The sequence below is a fragment of the Canis lupus genome, chromosome 23 (genome assembly GCF_011100685.1).
Source record: "Canis lupus familiaris isolate Mischka breed German Shepherd chromosome 23, alternate assembly UU_Cfam_GSD_1.0, whole genome shotgun sequence".
In the NCBI taxonomy this organism is placed as follows: Eukaryota; Metazoa; Chordata; class Mammalia; order Carnivora; family Canidae; genus Canis; species Canis lupus.
Window position 1 is genome coordinate 49,705,264 of NC_049244.1, and position 19,899 is coordinate 49,725,162.

Sequence of the window (19,899 nt, forward strand, 5' to 3'; positions counted from 1 at the left end):
TCATGAGAAATGGCAACGGGGCAGCGGGGCACGACTGGCTGGCGCTGCGTATCTGACCTCATTTAGAAAGATCAAGGAATGAGGAAATCGGTATTTGGGAATTGGCTGATGGGATACACTGTGTTTCTGGTCAAGTAGCACATTTACAGAAACATGAAAAATGGGTTTGCTGATGTAGCACTCTGAGCAGGCGTATTTTGACTAAATGTATTTCAACTGCATTGGGTTTTCAAAACTTACCCCAAAGTAGGAAAAAACATAGATCAATAACCACATTGTAGTAAAACCACAGCCAAGCCTGTTTTATTAAAACTTGAGTAGGTACAACAGCACAGTAAAAAAAAAAAAAAAAAATTAAAAACTAGGTTATCTATAAAATATTTTGTAAATGTTAGATTCCTCGGTGGTGCAAAGTGGTACTAAATTACTTTTTTAATCTGGGATCCAGAAGATGGGTCTGAGTAACATGCTTTAAATGAAATAGAAATGCATGTTTTTAATACAAGTCCCTGAGAACTGATAGACACACACCCACACTTCCCCAGCAGAAGAGGTGATATCAGGCAGTCAGCTGAAGAATCCAACCTCACAGATGCCCGTCCTCACATGCACTGCTCAGACCGCTAAAGTTCAGCATGCCTTCATGAGGAACAAGGGAGGGTCCAAAAAGTCCAAGTTATTCACACCATCATTAATCTTCATCTCTTCTCATTCCTTCAGTTGCTCATTTGCTGGTTAAGAAGTCCAACACAGAAAAAAGTTATGTTGCTTAAGAAAGTTATGTTTTAACAAAAAAGAGAAAAATAAAGTTGTCCTGCTCAAAAAATAATTCTCATGGATCTTCAAATGTGGGATGACTTCTGTTGTCTGGCCCATCTTACACAAGAAGAAATTAAAAGATGAACAATCATTGCATTTTTGTAGTGACTTTGAAAGCGTTGGGAGAGAAAACCTAAAGCTTTCAAAGCTAAGAAAAAAACTTCCTACAATATTATAAGCAAGGTCGGCATTTCCAAAACTGATCCAGAAATCCCAGAATTTCTAACACATACTCTATTAATGAATGGTGCACACATAAAAAAAAGATTTTGCCATCAAATAAGTAGCTAAATGCCACTATGATAACCCTTTCCTAAAGACTCAGTATGTTTTCATGTAAAAGCCTCCAAGAAATTAAAAAATCGATTTAACCAAGAATTTCCCAAATTAATTTAGCTGTAAGCAATCACCACCTTTTTTGTGGCCTTTCCCAAAGCAAAGAAGGTAAAAGATGCCAAAACAACGATGACCAACACAATTTGGAAACAGCAGATTTTATCAGGACGGGAGACATAGGCCACATCCCTTGCCCCAAATACTAATAATGAATTTGTTATGCCTCATAAGTCTGACAAACACATGAGTCTCCATTTACATATTTAATTCCTATCCAGATCTTTCAAAGGGCATTTTATTCCCTCAAATATCAGCATCTGTGCAATTTGTTTTTATATTTGTTTCCCCCCGCCCCCCACTGGCTTTGGGAGACACAAGTGAAATTTGGAAGAGCCAAAAATAGCACCTGAGAAAAGGGTTGAACAACCCAGTTAAAATAAGAAATAGAAATTATTTTCTGAAACTTCTACCCAGAGTTCTCTTTGACACCCAAGAAGAGACATGGATGGATTAGAACAGGCTTCCAAGCCAGGCTATGGAAGCCCAGTGTGATTCTTTTACCAGACTGTTCTCTCAACGCCGTAAATAGCATGTGTTTTCACAGGCTATTTGAACATTAGGCCGTGTTCCCCACGCCCATGGCCTTGACGCCTCTGCTAGCTCCATGATGGCAGCTTCAGGCTTTAACTGGAAATGCTTTATGTAACCTGCATAGTGAATGCTAACGATACAAGATTCCCTGCCCCAGCCTGAACAACTCCATGACTTTCATAATATCAAACCATACATACAGCTGTCATTTGATAAGGGAAAGCATCCATTAGGTAAACCGTATTGGGCTATGAACACCTTGGGCTTGGACTAAACAAAGCTGAAAAATGCCCAATATTGCATTCCACGCACAAAATATTTGGGAGCTTCAGCCTAGGATAAATTTTTAAATGCACCTTGATTTTACTACCGAAGGGCCTGATTTTGTTTCACAAAAGATACTACAAAGTTATAAATTCCTCCATTTACTAGAAAAATAAAATTTCTATATGCTGTTTATCCATATTCTTGATACACAGAGCAATTGAAATTTCTACGTGCCATTTTGATATAGAGTGCACTTTGTTTCATCTGTTCATTTCTAAATCTAGCAAGAGATCATCATAATAAAAGCCCAACATTTTCTTTAACAGGCAAATACCAACAATTTCCGTTAAATATCTCATATGGCATGGTTAAAAGGTGGACAAAAGTTACAAAGTTCAGTCATGACTCCCCCTCCCAAAAAACCTATATATTTATAAAAATAGGAGCAGCTGGGTGGCTCGGTGGTCAAGCATCTGCCTTTGGCTCAGGTTGCGATCCCAGGGTTCTGGGATCAAATCCCACATCAGGCTCCCTGCAGGGAGCCTGCTTCTCCCTCTGCCTGTGTCTCTCCCTCCCTCTCTCTCTCTCTCTCTGTGTGTGTGTGTGTCTCCTAAATAAATAAATAAAATCTTTTTAAAAATTAAAAATTAAAATTAAATTAAAATAGATGTTGCATACAAAGTACAGGGCATGGACCTATAAACTGGTGCAAAACAGATTAGGCTGTTTCTTTGAGATTTTCATTGTCATTTATGTTTGTGATTTGAGTCATAACAGTGAAGAAATAAATAATTAATCGTAAGAAAAAAAAATCCAGTTATATATGTGTTCAGCTCCACTAAGTATTTCTCATGAATAACATGAAGCATTTTAATTTTTCATTCTAATGAAGATGAAAAAGGCTAGCGGATAAATCTTATAAAGACACCAGTAAGAGACATAATGATTACCATACTGAGCAGTATCTGGCAATTTTTTAAAAAAATGCTCCAATATATCCAAAGAGGGAATGAAGTTTTAAGAATATTTGCAGTAAAAAAAAGGAGTCTTTTTTACTCCCGAATCATAAAATTGCATCCATTTATTTTACTTAATTTAAATTTTATGCTGGACACTAAAGTGAACAACACAAGCACTGACTTCAACGTGTTAAGATTCCAGACAGGCCCTATTAACTTTTCCAGAAGGGTTTATCTTCCTAGGATTGAGCATGGGGACTCCCTCAGGACCTCCACACGGGCCAGTTTGGGGATGTGGGCACCCCAGGGACGAGATGGCAGCAGGGCAAGGTCACCTCCTTCGGCCAAGAGCAATGCCTGGGGAGGGGCCTGGCTGCAACACTGGGGGCAGCTGGTGGGATGAGGGGGTCCCAGGCATCACACAAAGCAGCCACTCCCCATCCCCGGGCTGCCGACCATTACCAATGGGGCATATTGAGCTCCAGGAATTCCTGACATTAGTAAAATGCAATGAGAAATTCATTTCATGCTTGTCTACTCAGGGAAAATCCAAAGAAGAAAAGGCACCGGGACAAAAAATAAAATAAAATAAAATAAAATAAAATAAAATAAAATAAAATAAAATAAAATAAAAATTAAATGAAATAAATGAAATGAAATAAAATAAAATAAATGAAATAAAATAAATAAAAAATAATAAAATAAAATAAAATAAAATAAAAATGAAATGAAATGAAATAAAATAAAATAAAATAAATGAAATAAAATAAAAAATAAAATAATAAAATAAAATAAAATAATAAAAGCTAGAGTGTAAGTTTGGTAAGAACAGAAATAGATAAGATGCACTTCTGAGGGCAGCCTGGGTGGCTCAGCAGTTTAGTGCTGCCTTCGGCTCAGGTTGTGACCCCCGGGGTCCTGGGATCGAGTCCCCCATCAGTCTCCCTGCATGGGGCCTGTTTCTCCCTCTGCCTGTCTCTGCCTCTCTCTCTCTTTCTGTGTTTCTCATGAATAAATAAATAAAATCTTAAAAAAAAAAAAAAAAGATGCACTTCTGAGATTTCTGAGATGAGGGACATCGGCTGAAGTTGGATCCTGGGTATTTCGATCCTCTCCCCCTCACGCACATGCATGTGCCAGATGCACCACGATCCTGGAGTCAGGAACCTTCCGTCTAGCGATAGCCCCTGGTCAGAGCCGCCTGACATCACCCTGATGAGCGGCCGTAGAGGGGAGCACCCGGCAAACGCACACCAGAGCTCAAGCAGGTGCTCGCACATAGGCCTACGAGCGCACGGGGACACTGACTTAGCAGGGACACTTACTTCCCCCGTGGCAGGGCTTTGGCTGCGGACCCAGTTCTGGTTCCAGACATCTAATCCCAATAAAACGCAAAATGTCAACCCCCGATTTTCTATTTCTCTGTCTTCACCGCATCTCAAAATTAAAAGGCTCATACGAACCTCCCCACCAAATTCACTGTAATTCTTTTCCATTTATAACAGAGTATAATTCAGGCAAGTACACGCGAGGCTCTCCGTTACAAACACGAAAACCACCCTGAAAAGCAGGAAATCGTTGACGATTTTTAATTATTTTTAAGCTGAAGGTACAGCATATCAAAAATTGGCCCTGGTGTTAGTGGCACAATTTGGGGATGGAAGTACTGATGAAGTCTGTCTTGCATTTTTTCTCACCCAGAAGCCCATCCCTTTTTCAAGGTGAATACATGCAAATCGTTCTGGAATCAGTTCGACACCTAAAATACATCGAGTGAGCTATTTATTATACGTGAAGCGTACAGCCGCAGAGCAAGGAGGGACCTTAGGTTGTCTGGTTCCGGCTAGCCACTTTACAGATATGGACAGTGAGGCCAGAATTGGGAAGACACTCCCCAAAGGACACACGGCTAATTAGTAGCCAGCGACGCCAGGGAACCCCAGTCTCAGAGCAGTGTCCCTCCTGCAGGAATAGCTCCACTAACATTTCAGGAAGTTTCCGCGTGTTCTCATTTTCTACCCTCACTGCAATTCATTAACATTTAATCTAGTGAGGAGATTGTGGTTCCCTATCCTGTAGGTAACCCCAATGTTTAAATGTTTAAGCTATGTTAGCATTTTGTGCACAATACAGGAAACTGCAGCCACATTTTGTACCTTGAATAAACCTGGTTATGGCTGTTGTATGGCCCTTAAAGGGGGGAAATGCGTTTAGTGACTCACAAAATTCAAATGCATCTACTCTAAGTTCTTTAACCGAGGCCCTAGGCCCGTGCAAAGTAGCAGAGTCGATGGAACTGGCGTCTCTAATAACTTCCAGCCACATTCCGCCTGGCAAGAGGTTTCCAACCTAAGAGGACGGACGCATGGCCTGAAGCCAGCATGGATCATATAGCATGAAAAAATTAAAACCAGAATATAGTCTCAAAATCTGTAAGGCATTTTGCACGTCTGGCTAACCCCGCATTGCCATTTTCGTCCTAGCCTGCGTATTTATTCAGAACAGGATTTCGTGTTAGAATTTTTAAAGAGACTAGAGGGGGGAGAAAAAGGGAAGAAAAAAAAAAAACCTCATAACCACATATCTTCCCAAACCCTAAAACTTCTCTTACTGCTTTTCACTTTTATTCTGGATCGTTCAAGAAAAGAAAAATGATGTATTTTTGCTGAGCGTATTTTACATATCCCCTGTGGCAGATTAATTAGCTCATTCCAGGCCTATGAAGCCAAGGTTGAAAGTTCCCTTGCAACAAGAGCTAATGACCTGCTCTCTGACTTGTGGACCTAGACAGGATTCCAGAACCTACCTACTTCTCTAATAAAAGATATTAGGAAAACCCGATCCATGCATGCGTGGATGGCCTCCTCACACTCCTGGAAAATATCGTCAATGATACATCCTCCCCTGGAGGCCAATATCACCATTTTTACATAAAAAGAGCAGAGGTGTTGACATTTAAAAAAAAAAAAAAACAAAAAAAAACTGCATTCCAGGCCTCACCCCAGGGCCCTGGGGATGCAGTCCTGAGAAGTTAGGCACAGTCCCTACCTTCTCAAAACTATTCCAGGAAGGAGGGGAAAATGAATGGGGACAAATTAGAGAGGAAAACAAACCATGGGAGGCTCTTGACCCTGGGAAACATACGGAAGGTCGGAAGGTCACTGAAGGGGAGGTGGGTGGGGGGACGGGGGTACTGGGTGACAAGCTCTGAGGAAGGGACATGATGGGATGAGCACTGGGTGTTCTATGCTGGCAAATCGAATTTAAATAAGAAGAAAAGAAAAAAAATTAAAAAATTAAAAAATAAATAAATAAATAAATAAATAAGAAGAAAAGGAAGAGACATTAAAAAAAAAAAAAAAAAAACTAAACAAACAAACCCCCTGTATTCCAAATTATGCTCCCTCTTTAGGCCTCTTAGAAACCTTCACCTAAGCCTGATTCCTTCTCTGAGCTTCTTTAGCAGTTAGGGTCTATACCTCAGCGCTATAGGAATATTGGACTGGCGCCGGCATGCTTGTCCCATTGTCTTCTATCCCTGCGCCACCATCAGTGTCATTTCCACAACTAGATTACACGTCCTTGGCATTAATCAAGCACCAGTGCTGTTGACACCGATTCCCTGTTGCCTTTCTTCTTTTTTAAGGATTTTATTTATTTATTCACGAGAGACACAGCGGGGGGGCGCAGAGACACAGGCCTCAGAGGGAAAGCAGGCCCCATGCAGGGAGCCCGACGTGGGTGGGACTCGATCCCGGGACCCGGGGTCACGACCTGGGCTGAAGGCAGGCGCTAAACCGCTGAGCCACCTGGGCTGCCCCTCCCTCTTGCCTTTCTTATTGCTCTTGAGTAGCTAAAAAAAAAAAAAAAAAAAAAAAAAAACACAGTTAAGGGAAACAGTGATTTCAGATAAAATTCGGACCGATAATTCAGTTCCTTAAAAATTCTCTTTCAAAACTTAGCGAACCGTCTCTGATCCGCACAGGATGCGAAGCCTGCGCTCAAGCTGTACGGAATCTCTATTCACACGTGAACGTTAACTGTCTCTGCATAATATCAAGTGAAAAAACAAATTAGTAACACCTTATGTCCCCAGGGAAACACACACACACGCACAAAGGCGACCCCAAAACACGGAGTTAAACCATATGAAACTGCGGCTTGTGTTGCTTAAGAACCTTTAGCTCCCAGCAAGCCTGTGCCTTGAACCTGTTGTTCGCCGGGTTTGGTTCTCCACGTGGACCTTGTAATTAAAACGTCCTCCTCTCTTCGGGTGTCTCCCTCACTCTTCCGTCGTCCGCCGGTGGACACGTGTGGTAACATCAGAAAACCAGTCGGAAGGCTATTCTGATCCATTCACTACACGGGTAAAGAATTCTTCCTTAAAACCGGTGAGATGTTCTGCCCCAGGACGCCTGGCCTCCAGCCTCCCAGTCCGGGGACACACTTGAGCTTGCACAGAGCTTGCACAGAGCTTGCACGGAGTTTGCACGGAGCTTGCACGGAGCTTGCACGGAGCTCGGGCCTCACGCAGGCAGCTCTGAGCGTCTACCACCCTCTAGTGAGCAGCCGGCAAAGCGTGGCTCCCGCGTGCAGCCGCACCTACAGGCAGAGGGTCCCCCGGGCCCAGCAGCGGCCCTGACCGAGCCCCGCCGCCGCTTTCCGTCCAGGCCAAGCCAGGCCACGTGTATCCGTGGCTTCCCCGGCCCCGCTCTCACGGGCAACTGGGCGGGAGTTGCAGACTCATCACAGCCCCAGGGACAGCGGGGTGGCTGCGGTGGCTGCGGTGGCTGCGGGGCCCACCTGCCTCGGGCACCTCCTGCCCCTGGGTCCGCAGCAAGAGCTCGCTTGCAGCCGGTTCCGGAGGCCGGGGGCTCGGCAAGGCCCATGACCAGCTCCCGAGAGCTGGTATTTATTCAGAAACTGGATGATGTCGGTCTTTTATGCCATTTCGGGCTGCCTCCTGTTGCACCGACACCAAGGCTTTCGGTTTATTGTGAAAACCCTCATCGGATGCATCAGATAGATCAATGAGCGTCTAAATGTGTGCCCTGATTGGTAATTTGCACCCCACTCGCTTCCTAAATGTTTAACCCACTGCTCTCCGACGGGGGCTTTACTGCTGATGGAGACCTTTCTGGGCACATCCACAGGATAAGTCCCTTCACCACCCAGGAAGGTCCCAACCAGCGCGTCTACACACTCTCATTTCCTGAAAACTGGGATTTGATCTTTGTGAGCTACAAGCCCCAGGCTGAAACCCAGCTCTCACCTCCTGCTTCTGTTGGCTGGGCTCGCATCTGCTGTGACCCTACTAGAAGCAGGTCCCACGGTGCCCTTTGTGAGGGGTGGGAAACAAAGATGAATTCTTTTTTTTTTTTTTGAAAATTGGAAATCCACCACCCAGCCCCCTCGCTGCGCCTAGATTGTTAGAGGAGTCCTCGTCATCTGCGTGTGGGCAGGATGTGACAAGGGAGCAGGACGTGACAAGTGGCTCCTGTGAAAGGTGCAAATGAGGGAGGGTTGTGAGGAGGGAGTGGCGCTGTCATCACGGAGGACTTCAGGGGGGAGGCGGCACTTGAGCTGAAACCATGACCCACTCAGAATCTTCCTGCCCATTCCCACCCCGCTCTCCTCCGCACCAATCGCTCCTCTTCCGAGCGTTTGCTAATTTTCTGCTACTGCCTGTCAGAGCTAAGTCCCGGCTGGGGGCTGGGGGCTCAGAGGCCATGGGGGAGGTGGCCAGAAAAGAAGATCCAAAACAGTTTGCATTCGTGTGGAACAGGCCGGACTACACGGTCATCATTTGCCCCAGAGCCAGGTCAACTCTCCTCCCCCTGCTAATCCGACATGTGGACCATCTGGATAGGCCCACAGAGAATCACACGGATTCGTTCCTTGTGTGGCATTACGCTGCCTGGGCTGGAGAAGGGAGAGGTCTGGCGTGCTGAAGGCCTGGGGAGACCCATGTTCTCTGGAACGTGGAAGATGAGCCTTACAAAGATTCAAGGGACTACGTTAAAACATAAAAAAAAAAAAAAAAAAAATCTAGGGTCCAATGGCAAGAGGCTTGCCGGTAGATCCCGTCCAAAGATAAAGACAAATTATTGTATCTCACACCTTCTCCCTTGAAAAAGTTTGCTCAATGCATCGAGGTTCTAAAGGCAGCTTACGTCACACCTGGGCGTGCCCCTCAGTGTCCGTACAGGTGACACAAGGACCACCAGGCTTGACAGGGGCCCGGGGAAGGAGAGGTCTGCAGCAGGTCCGACCACAGCAGCTCGAGGGGCCCGGCCGCCTGGGTCTCTGGGCCCGCGGACCCCGCAGTGTTAGAGATCCTGGTGCGGGGAAGAGACGCTGCGGGCAGTGTGAGCGCCGTGGAGGACGGCAACGCGGGCCCTGGGGTCGGGACGAGGCCATGCCCTGCGCAGGAAGGAATTACACACCTTTTGCAAAACACCTTCCCAATTGCTCCTGAGCTCCGTGTGAGACCAAGGGCTTGGTCATGGGGCCACCCAGCTGTCCGGCGTCCACGACTGTTCAGCATGAGCTTGGGCCCGTCGGACCCGCCCGGTCCCAGTGTCCGTGGGCCCCGCAGCAATTCGTCACAAGATGGAAGGAGTGTGTCCGGGGTCGAGCAGGAGCAAGCTCATTCCTTCAGCTCAGAGTCCCAGCCGGGTGCGGGGGACCCTTTTCCGGGCGGCCAATTGTGGTCTGGGGAGGGTCAGCTGCACAGGCCACACCACAGCTGAAAGCGGACGGCGCCTGTTGCCCCCGCCCTCCTGCGGCCACACAGAAGGGTTCCAGGCCTGCCTGCGCTTACGTGGGGACCATGCACGGTGCGGCCCAAGGACGACAGACACCGGCGGCCTCTGAGCCACACTGAAATGATTGATTTATCCGATGATCAGTCCCCAGGATCCTATCCCTGTCCAGGTGTTCCGTGCCCAGCTGGTACTTTCTCATGTTGGCTGAACCCGAAGGCCAGGCAGCCGAATCACCCTCAAACTACTTGCGAAAGGTCTCTTCAGTTTCCCGTGTCGTGGTGGTCGTGGCCACCTGCCCAGGGTACAAGGCGCTGCCATCCACTCACTTGGCATCACGATACGAAGCAGGTTTTGCCCGAAAGCCGAGGATGCACGTGCACTTCCCTGGGAGCTTCACGGGCCCACGCTGACCGTGTGCAGATCCAGGCGACCTCGCGACAGTAGGCGACACATGAAAAGAGGTCCGGTTCTTTAAAACGTGGTAAACAGACTGGACCCGTTCTGGTAAAGCTCACTAGGGAAAGACGGGGCCCTTCCCCCCAGGGCTGGTGCGGTGGCTGGGTGACCCCTGTGACACCGCACCCTGGCTGGGTGACCCCGTGACACCTACACCCCGGCCCGGCCGCGCTCGGCTCTGCTCGCCACGTCATGTGGCTGCCACCCTCCTGGGCTGACCCCCGCTGGCCACCGGGCCCACCTGAGCAGGTGCACAGAATCTTCCCGGCCCCCCCACCTTCCTCCTCTGCGTGGTCAGTCCCCCCAAGCTGGCCCTGGGCAAACCTGTGAACCGCTCAAGGGGAAGCCACACATGGAGAGAGGCTCAGGGGCCCCCTGCGCTCGTCCTCACGGCCTGCAAACTGGGAGCCGGGCGGGGAGCAGGGGTGCCACCTGGGCAAGGCCGCCGGGCCTGAAGGGGCGGGTGGCTAGGACAGCACGCCTGCCTGGAGTCCCCTCGGTGGCTGGTAGGGCGGGATTGCCCCAGAAGTCCTCCTCCTGGATACTGCGCCCCCGGCACCCCCGGCCCTGCTCTTTTTTTTTTTTTTTTTTTTAATCTTTTTATTTATTTATTTTTTTAGCTCTGCACTTTTCCTGTTACCCACCCTCCGCTCCACTGTTGTCATCTCTCTGGTTGGCTCCAGCTGTTTGCCCTGGTACATGCTCTCCGCTGGGGTCTAGTCAAGACAATAGTTACCCTGGGTATTTAAAACAGAGGGATTTTTTTTTAAGATTTTATTTATTTATTCATGGGAGAGACAGAGAGAGAGAGAGAGGCAGAGACACAGGCAGAGGGAGAAGCAGGCTCCCTGCAGGGAGCCCGATGTGGGACTCGATCCCGGGACCCCAGGGTCACGCCCTGGGCTCACTAAACCCCTCCGGGTGCCCCCAAAACAGAAGGGATTTAATTCAGGACTTACTTATATGGCTGTTGAAGCACTGAAAGAGGAAAAAAAATTGCAGGCTGAAATTATCTGGAAGTTTCTAATGGCAGGAAGCAGCCACCAACACAGGTGGAGGGACAACGGGAAGGACGGTGCCCAGAGGCGAGCTCCCGGGAGGGCTCCCCAGAGGGCAGGTGCTGGCCGGCGCCCTAACCCCGGCAGGTGCCCTGTGGCAGGTGCCTGGCTCTAGAAGAAACCGTCGCGCGGTCGCTGCGGGTCACGTCACCCCAGTGGGACTTCCGCTGTTGCTGAAGGAAACAAAGGCCTGTGCAAAGACAGTGTCTAGGACAACGGAGAGCCTTGTCATGCTGCCGGGAGGGCACGGTACGCGACCGCTGACGCCAGGCCCCGAGGACACACGCGGGGCTGACCCGGGTCTAATTACTGCAGGGAGCGGACGGTCATCAAAAACCGTTTCTTCAAAGACCTCCTGTGATGAGAACTGCTCACTCAAGCCTGACTTGGGCCCCCCCACGTGTCTGTCGTCGGGGAGTTCGCACCAAGGGCAGTAGGTCCCAACCATCGGATCCCCTGAGTGCGGCCAGCTCCCTCGTCACCCACCGGTGAGGCCCTCGCTCCTCGCCTCCGCCGTGATCCACAGGAATCCTTGCTACTCTTTTTTTTTTTTTTTAAGATGTTATTTATTTATTCAGGAGAGAGAGAGAGAGAGAGAGAGAGAGAGGCAGAGACATAGGCCAAGGGAGAAGCAGGCTCCATGCAGGGAGCCCGACGTGGGACTCGATCCTGGGACCCCAGGGTCACACCCTGGGCCGAAGGCAGGGGCTCCGCCGCTGAGCCCTCCCCCCCCAGGGATCCCCCTTGCTACCCTTTCTTAAGGGTCCGTGCTATGCCAGGTGGTTTATAAAAATGTCATTTGCTCATCACAACTTGTGTGTGACGTATTATTATTCCAAGTCGAAGGGTGAGGAAGGAGTTCTGAAAATCCCCACGACTCCCACTCACCAAGGATTTTTTAGGGGACACGTTATGAGCTCCAGTTCTTACCTGTGTCCCCTCGGCTACTGTGGGATGAAGTGGAATTATGTAAAGATAACTAATCCAGAAGAACACATAGTGATTAAAAAAGAAAATGAAAAAGAAAACTATCCAAAGTGGAGCCTATGGAGAATCCTGACCGTAGTGGCAGCAGCATCCGCGGCAGTGACTTCCATGTGTCACTAGATTGTCCTCGGCTTCTACCGCTCGACTGGTCGCCGGGTTACAGACGCCGTCTCTTGCCTCCCGCATGCCGGGTCTCCGGGGCTGAGTGCCCTCGCCCGGCCCACACCCGCCAAGTCCGGTCCACGTCCTTCCCCTGCTGCCTCAGTGAGAGATGCTGGTGTTGCAGGGACAGGCGGGCGTGATCAGGGTTGTTGCCGTGCATAAGGTCGCCCCGGAGCGGTAGACCCTCCGCCCAGGACGACCGGTGTCACACGAAGAGGGAAGGACAGAGGCACACGGGGGAAAGCCACGCAATGACAGGAGCAGAAGCTAGCGTGACTCGGCTACGGCCCAGGGGCCCCGGGACCGACAGTCGCCCCTGGAAGCCAAGGTGAGGCAGGGAGGCGGCCACCCAGAGTCTCCGAGGGAAAGGACACCTCGCCTTCATTGCTCTGCCCCCCAGAATGGTGACGGGGCCCATTTCTGTTGTTTCGAGCCACCCAGTTGGCGCGCCGTGGCTATAGCAGCCCCAGGAAACAGATACCCCTGGTGATCTGGATTAGATGCTGGATATGGTGAATTTTACATTTTGTGGGGGGAGGGAGTTCCAGTATTTGACGCCCGAGGACCTGTCATCTCCTGGATTCCCCGGAGAAGCATCCTAAGTAGTAAAACCAGCTTCCAACCCAGCTCCCCAACGCCTCTCTCAGTCCAACAGTCAGAATTATGTCAGTCCCCTGCTCAGAACCCTCCAACGACTCCCTAGTTCTCTCAGAGGAAAACTCAAGGTGCTTAAAATGGCCAAGACCCCAGAGGACCCAACTGCCTGCCCCCACACTGCTTCTTCTTATCTTGCTCTATTTTTTCTTTTCTTTTTTTTTTTTTTTTTTTTTTTTTTTTTTGCCCCCATAAGACTTGCATCCTCTAGCATGCTATATAGTTTGGTTCTGCCAAAGTGCAATCCAGTCTAACAAACCAGCAGTGCTGACGGATGAGATGTTGGCATGTGTTCCCTCAGCGAAGGCATTTGACAAGGACAAGTCTACGTACTGTGGCTCACTAACCTCAGCTGGCGTGATCATAGCGGTAGCCTATAGAGCACCCTCTAGAGGAGCATGAGCTGCAGCCCCACACTCTTGCTATCAGGTTATAACAAAAGCCAGGGTAACATGCATGCAGGTAGGTGTTGACCAAACATTCATTAGCAAGCAGCAAAGACAGCCCTTATAAACTATGTGTAAGCTCAGAGAGGTCCAGCTCCCTGGATCCCTTTAAGGTTTCCTGACAAGGTCACTTGAGGCAGACACACGAGCACAAAAGAGGCAACATTATGTTAGATTTTTAGGCATCACCAAGTAAGCTGAATCCTCTCTCCCCAGTGGGATGCAGGACCCTTAGGGATTGAGCAGTTGCCACCTCCCCTAAGGACAGAGACTGCAGGCGTCCTCCGGTTTTTAAATCTTGCTCATGCAACAGGTTCAGCCGATCCTTAAACGCCGTCGACTGCCTCCCATTGCTTACAAGGGAGAGCCCGGTTCTCACATGCATTAGGTACCCAACAGCTCCCTCGTTTGGCCATAACACAGCCCTGACCTTTAATTCCAATTGAATGTCTAATTACCATCGCCTGGATTTGATCAAGACACAAATGATAAAGCTTACGGTGGTCATGTTGGGTACGCGGCTTCCCTTTCTAGTGGCTGATTACCCCGTGCTGTGGACACATCTCTGTCCATAGATTTAAAGCTGGAGGTAATAGGACATGCTGTTTTCACATTGTCTGCAGAAGCTACATTAGACTAGAGATTTTTGTAGCACACGGCAATGAGTTAACTGGCACGTCCAGTGTCAAATGGTTCAGGGCCTACCATTTTCACTATAACAAGCACCAACAACAAGAGCTCATTGTATTTTTTATGTACTAAATATTTATTATTTATTAAATATAATACATAGATAGGTTATATATTTATTATTGTTTCCTTTCTCTCCCTTTTCACGGCAACAACTAATGATGAATTCCTGGCATCCCGTAACATGCCCATGGCAGAAACTGAAAATCCAGTCATTACTAGAAGGGCAGGAATATCACATCAAAATTTCCTAAGCATCAGTAACCGTCCTCTCCCCACCAAAAATGTCCTAGGTCTGTGGAAAGAAGTAATGAAAGAAAAAAATGGCCTTTCTACAAAATCAGAAAATTCCCAAGCTGGAATGTATAGTGTCAGGGCAGTCAGAGTCCTATGAGTCAATCATTCTTATTCTCTTAAATGCTTTTTTTTTTCTTGATGCTTTATGATTTGAATGATTCTGTTGCGAACATAAAATAATTGGTGTTTCCATTTTAAAAAAAGCAATAACGTGTTTCTAGTAAAAACGCTAGATTAAAAATATTCCCTTGTTATATGCCAATATTTTTTTTCATTTTTATGTTTGCTAACGTCTCGAGGCAAATAGAAACATCAGGTAAGTTAGAAGTGAATTTCAATATAAAAATTATTCATTGTTACATGAGTCAACAATACTCCTCACAGAAAGCTCTGCCAAGTGCTAGCAACCTAAAAAATATTGCTCAATCAAGCCGTTCACCGTCTAGGGAGAGTTGTAAAAGAAAATCTTTCTGGATTTTTGTATTGGGTTTCTGCCAAGCAATGTTTCCAATGATTATGACTTTCAGATCACAAGATGTCTAAAAGGAACTATCTAGAAAGAGATCTTGATGTAACGCAAAGCCACCTAGGTTTTCCAAAGTTTCAGCTATTGATGAAGAAGAAGAGAGCACAGGTAGATCCTGGCAGGGGGTAAAACAACGGTCCTGCCCTCGGAGGAGGCATGATTTGGTGTGGGCTTTAGAAAACTGCTGGTTTTCAGTTCATGGGAGAGAAGTGGTACCATGTCAGGCGAGAGTCAAACACAAGTTTGTCATGGAGACCAGAAGGAATACTGGTCAGGGTGGGATGAGGCTGAGTGGGGAGGAGAGCAGGGAGGAAGAGGGTTGTGAATGAGGTACTGAAGAAAATCGACTTGGCAGCGAGGGTGCATGATCTAAGAAGCAAATTATTTGCCTAGGGCTTGAGCAAAAGCAGAGGCCCCACTACAGAGACATCTTAAACTCTGCCAAGCAGATCGAGAATTTTGCAAACCGAAATCCTAAGAAGGGGCTATTTGCATTTCTACGGAGATGTAATCTATGTCTTTTTAGGGAGAAGGGATGCCTTATTTTGAACGATCTAAGATGAGAGATGAGGGCTGGTGGCACCATCATCCCCTTAGTCCAGGGCCCTATTGGAGAACACTTGGAAAGGAAATAGAAAAAACAGATCCAGTAGCACAGCGGGAGAAAGCAGGCGGAGTCTTGCAAGGCTTAGGAGAGCAGCGCTCTGCGAGGTGGAGGAGAGCACGGTGAGAATTGGGGGGTTCGGGTGTGAGGTGACGGGGGAGCTGGCAGGAGGACTGGCCCACGGATCATTTTGACAACTACTCCATGCATCATTACAAAAAGGCAGCGTTGAAGGTAATGCTATCTGCTGTCATTCTGTCTCTGGTTGGCAAAATTATCCTATTTGCTTAGGTTGCAGCCAAACCTGTTAATCCTGTGCGTGCCATGACCACCCTATAAGAACATCAAATCTTAGAAAACAGGCATATAGAGAGAGAGTAGATGGATAGATCTGTGGATAGAGACAAAGCTGATTCAATTGCTAAAATTAGTTTAATTCACAATCAGACTAGAAGTATTCCCACAAGATTCATATATTTTAAGAGATTTTTTCACTTAAATTCAATTAATTAACATATTATTAACTTCAGAGGTAGAAGTCAGTGAGTCATCAGTCTTACCTGACACCCAGTGCTCATACACCACGTGCCCTCCTTAATGTCCATCACCCAGTGACCCCGTCCCCCCACCGCGCTCCCCTCCAGCGACCCTCAGTGTGTTCCTTAGGATGAAGAGTTTCTTTGGGGTTTGTCTCCCTCTCTGATTTCATCTGATTTTTTTTTCCTCTCTTCCCCTATGATCCTCTGTAAGGATTCATATATTTTTAACACAAACTTCCTCATAATCTCTGACATGTAACGATACTGCCAAGGAAAAGTTCAGTTTTGCCTTAAGTCGGGCTTAAAAATGAATGTTTTAACGTTACCCGTCTTTTACAACTTAGATATGATTTTGTAAAATTATCTGAATGATCTCATGCCCCTCAGACACATATTTACTGCAGGATTTTCTTTCTGACATTCTTCAGGGAGCAAGCAGGCCAGACAGGAAGATCAGAGTGAGCCGGTTTCTAAAAACAACATGCACTTGCTCACCCCACGCCACCAGATGGCACACGATACCCAACCAAACCAGGAAATTGGTTTAAAGGAGGAAAGGAATCTGGGTTACAAGACGCTTTGTGGAGAATGAACACATCTATGACATTTGAAATGGAGACCAATACCCACCATTTGCTTCGACGTGGATGGAACTGGAGGGTATGATGCTGAGTGAAATAAGTCAATCAGAGAAGGATAAACATTATATGGTCTCATTCATTTGGAGAATATAAAAAATAGTGAAAGGTAATAAAGGGGAAAGGAGAAAAAAAATGAGTGGGAAATATCAGAAAGGGAGACAGAACATGAAAGACTCCTAACTCTGGAAAACGAACTAGGAGTGGTGGAAAGGGAAGTGGGCAGGGGGTGGGGGTGACTGGGTGACGGGCACTGAGAGGGGCACTTGATGGGATGAGCACTGGGTGTCATGCTATATGTTGGCAAATTGAACTCCAATTTAAAAAATGGAATAAAAATAAAATCTAATTTATCTGAAAAAAAAATGAAATGGAGACCAATAGAGAGGACCTGGGAAACCATTGTCAATTTGACTATTAGGACATGATCTGAAACATGGGTTCAGCCACAGGGGAGTCTATCAGTTCCCTGGAGGTGTTGCAACAACGTTCCACAGGCGAGTGACCTAAAACCACAGAACCACAGTTCACGCTGTGGAGGCCAGATGGCCGAGAGCAACAGGCAGCAGGGCTGGTTCCTTCTCGGGGCTCCGAGGGAGATTCCGTCCCCAGATCCTTTCCTAGCAGTCCCTGGCCTTCCTCGGCTGGAGGACACATCCCTCCCGTCCTGGTCTCAGCCTTCTTCCCCTGGCCTTCTCCTCTGCGTGTCTTTCCTCACACGGCCTTCCCTTAGGACACCAGTCACGGAGTCAAGAGCTCACCCTGGCCCAGTACGGGCCTCATCTTAACTAATCATACCCGCAACATTATTTCCTAAGAAGGTCAACGTGCCGAGGCGCACAGCAGACCTGAGTTTTGGGGAGACGCTATTGAGTCCAGGGTACACACGGCAACACCAATGATGGGTAGCCGGGTTTGAGCCAGGTTCACCACTGCCAAGCTGTGAGATCCATGCACAAGTCATGCAACCTGCTTGAGCTCCATGTCTTCATCTTGTAAAGAGGAAGAAGAAGAAGAAGGAGGAGGAGGAGGAGGAGGAGGAGGAGGAGGAGGAGGAGAAGAGCTTCATAGCATCATGGTGAGGACTGAATGAGGTAATAACACATGTGAGGCCCTCCGTGCCCGGCACAAACACGAGCTGTGACTACCGTGGTTATTCCTGCAGTTCAGGAACGTATTTCCATCAGAACATCAAATAAGAGGTTCTTGGGTCTGAGTTTGACAAAATGAGGAAGGGATGAAATGCATTTCCCGCAAGACCCAGCTTGTTTCTATACTGTCTCCCCTCCAGGGAAGGACCCTGGAGCTCTTATGTTTTTTTTTTTCCTGTTTTTTTTTTTTTAAGATTTTATTTATTTATTCATGAGAGACAGAGACAGAGAGAGGCAGAGACACAGGCAGAGGCAGAAGCAGGTTCAATGCAGGGAGCCCGATGGGGGACTCGATCCTGGGACACCCCAAGCTAAAAGCAGGCACTTTAACCACTGAGCCACCCAAGTGCCCCTGGAGCTCTTATGTTTTGATATTTTTTTTATCATGCATGTATTTATATTATTGGGTCTACTTTCCAAAAAGGCTCTGTGACAGCAATGTCCTGATGTTTTCCTCTGCTTCCTCAACTTCTAAATGTCCCCACGAAGGGTCTGTCCCTGGAAGAGCTACGGACTCCACAGCGGTTTAGTAAAGGGGTAATTAGGGAGTGATGAGGTGCAGCTGGCTGTCCAACCTGAAGCAGAACCAGCTGGGGACGGGCAAGCTGAGTCTTGCCAGACCATACAGAAAGGGAAGGCCAAGGCCGGGTTTGGGCAGGACAATAGATGTGACAAAATAATCACAGCGGCTAAAGCCAGACGTGGACCTGGTGGATAAAGTGATACTCCAGGGGGCGAGCCGTCCAACACACTCAGTGGAAGGAGTTCAGAGATGTCTTGAGAACGAGCCAGCCGGAAGCATGGCTTTCAGACAGAAGTTGGTACCAGGGCAGCCTGGGTGGCTCAGCGGTTTAGCGCCGCCTTCAGCCCAGGGGCTGATCCTGGAGTCCTGGAATCGAGTCCTACGTCGGGTTCCCTGCATGGAGCCTGCTTCTCCCTCTGCCTGTGTCTCTCTGCCTCTGTGTGTGTGTGTGTGTGTGTGTGTGTGTGTGTGTGTGTGTGTGTCTCATGAATAAATAAAATCTTTTAAACAAAGAAGTTGGTACCAAAGAAGCAGAGAGTGAGAAGAAAAGTCTCTTTCCAGAGCACCCTGGCTCAGTGGAGACAGACTCTCAGAGCCCCCACCTAGATGCCCCCTTGGCATCTCCAACTTTCCTGCTCCATGAGCAAAACCATCACCCCTATCAGAAGCCCACCCTGACTTCTGCATTCCCTTTCTCAAAAAAAGCCCCCCGAGCTCACCAGCAGAAGCCAGGGACCACTCCCTTGCCCCATGGTCCATGTCCTGTGGGCTCAACAATTTCAGAGTCACAGGAACCCAACCCCTCAGCCTCTGCCTCTCCTATTACCTGCAGAGCAGTCTTTAGTGTGGGACACGAGGCCTTCATAACCTAAATCCTGTCTACCACTCTGGTCCTGTCCTCCTACCCTGTCCTCCACTGGCACCTCACACTCCCTCTGTGATGAATAGATGTGACTGCTAAATTTGAACACAGGGATGTATAAACACATCATCACAAGCAGGAGCCGGTATGTAGTTTCCAAAAGGGGTGACGCTTGTTCACAAATATTTTGCTGTCAAGGTCTACCTTTTACTAAATCACTCTAGAGGTTGGTTTCTTTTTCTTTCTTTCTTTCTTTCTTTCTTTCTTTCTTTCTTTCTTTCTTTCTTTCTTTCTTTCTTTTTTTTTTTTAAGATTTTATTTACTCATTCACAAGAGACATGGAGACACAGGCAGAGGGAGAAGCAGGCTCCCTGCAGAGAGTATGTGGGACTCGATCCCAGGACCCAGAATCACAACCTGAGCCAAAGGCAGATGTTCAACCTTTGAGCCACCCAGGCATCCCTATGTCTGGGGGTTTCTTGTTAGATTGACAGGTCATCCTGTATTTAAAGGGATCCCAACCATCATGAGAAAGAGACTGCATCTTCCTCAGTCCTAGCAGAGCAC